Source organism: Rhinopithecus bieti, unplaced genomic scaffold (assembly GCF_001698545.2).
Source record: "Rhinopithecus bieti isolate Rb0 unplaced genomic scaffold, ASM169854v2 scaffold_3550, whole genome shotgun sequence".
NCBI lineage: Eukaryota > Metazoa > Chordata > Mammalia > Primates > Cercopithecidae > Rhinopithecus > Rhinopithecus bieti.
In genome coordinates, this window is record NW_016882772.1 from 1 (window position 1) to 1,836 (window position 1,836).

The window sequence follows — 1,836 nt, forward strand, 5'->3', positions numbered from 1 at the left end:
CCATGGGGCTCAGCAGCCACCTGGACAGCCCCACACAGCAGGTGTGGGCCTGGGCTAGGGAGTCGGGGTTTTCCAGGATGCAGGAAACTGATGCCCAGGCCAAGGTTCAGCAGCAGGAGGGCCTGAGCAGGCTTTAGGGGCCCCAGAAGGGCCAAGTCCTGCCAACCTCAGGGCACTACCCAGGAGGAGGTTATGGGCACAAACTGAGCAGCAGGGGAAAGGGAAGAGAATACAACAGTTGGAGCCAAACTTCCAGGAACCCCTAGAACCCTGGAATCTCAGCTCTATGCCTCCAGGAGCCAAAAAAGACAAAAGGGTCCTGGCAGAGCCGGGGTTATGGGGAGCCAGATCAGTAACCTTTTGGCAGGAGATGGCGGTGGGCTGTCCCTGGGACACCCGGTTTGAGCATCAGTGCAAGGCAAACCAGCTGCGCCTCTCCGTGGAGCAGGGATCCCTTCCCAGCCCACCCAGAGAGGCTCCTTTAAGAGCCCCTCCTTTCCAGCCCACCCAGACCCCTCTCGCAGGCTGTGTGAAAGGTATGGGTCACAGGACACGCAGAGGGACCGTTAGGCCTGAAAAGCCTCAATGGGCCAAACTGCAGGACATCTTGCGAGTCAAAGACTCACACCAATTTCAGCTAGGAGGACTTCTCCAATAACAGAAGGAAGACGGGGCCCAGAGAGGGCAAGTAACCAGCTCAGGGGCTCACAGCCAGCCCGGCTGAGCCAGAGCCCAAGGCTGCAGCCTCCCAAGGGAGGGCATGAGGCAGGGCTCCAGGAAGAGGAACCCCTGGCCTCCAGGGCCACAGGGAAATGGTGAGGACACTGAGGACAAGGGGGGATTGGGGCAATGGACAGCTGCAGGACAGACCGTCAGCACCAGACCCCACCCCCCGAGGGCTGTGGACAGAGACAGGGGATGTGCTCTCATGCCCAGAAAGTGGCCATCTTGCCGTAAGAGCGCCAACCCCAAAACGGTGATTCAGGACCACAGGGAGGGCGGGCACAAATGCCACTCACGCCTCCACAAGACAGTCGAGAGGCTGTGCCTGCCAGCGGCGTTTGCTCCCGAGGCTGGGGCTGCCCCTTGAGGGCCTGCCTAGCTCGCTGGGAAGCCTGGGGACGCAGGAGGGTGGTCGACTTTGCCCAAACGCTCCAGCTCCGGGCAAGCCTGCCCCAGGATGACACAAACATGAACCCTGACTTGGGCTTGCAGTCGCAGGCACGTGGGAGGCAGCAGCGGCTGCACCGAGACCCCGGATCTCACCTTGTCGCAGCTCAGGGAGCCCCCCCGCCGGGGTCGGGCAGGATCCCTCCCCGCTCCGGTGGGACACTGCTGGACAGACACGGGAGGGAAAAGCAGGAAAACGCCTGTGTCGGGGAGAGGGCAGCCCCTCCCGTCCCTGCAGGCAGCCTGATTGGGCCCCCCACCCCTGCTCTGAGCATAGCCCACCCCTCAGGGCACCGACTCGAACTTGGGGGGCCCACGTGCCCAGCTGAGCGCGGGCAGCGGCCGCTCGTGGTCCTTGTCGGACTCGGGCTGGCTCTGGGCCCGCTCGGGCTTGGGGTTGACGGCGGGCGGGTCGGGCTGCTGCACGGACATGGTTCTGCGCAGGTGGTTGCGCTTCCGCAGGAACTCCGGCTGCGCGTGCAGCCCGAAGCTGCCCTTGCGCAGGATCATGCGCGAGTTGTTCTTCTTTGGGCGTGAGCGGTGGCTGGCCTCCAGCGCGGCCAGGTGTGCAGCGTAGCCCTCGCTCAGGAACTGCGGAGGGCAGGGCAGGGCAGGGCAGGGCAGGGCAGGGGAAGAGGGGAAGGGAGGGGAAGAGAAGAAGGGAGG

General features: G+C 64.1%; 1 pseudogene; it reads right to left on the bottom strand.

Annotated features, from left to right (window-relative positions):
• Nucleotides 1-705: 705 nt before the first annotated feature.
• On the bottom strand, nt 706-1,792 carry LOC108525791 (uncharacterized; annotated as a pseudogene).
• Nucleotides 1,793-1,836: the final 44 nt, after the last annotated feature.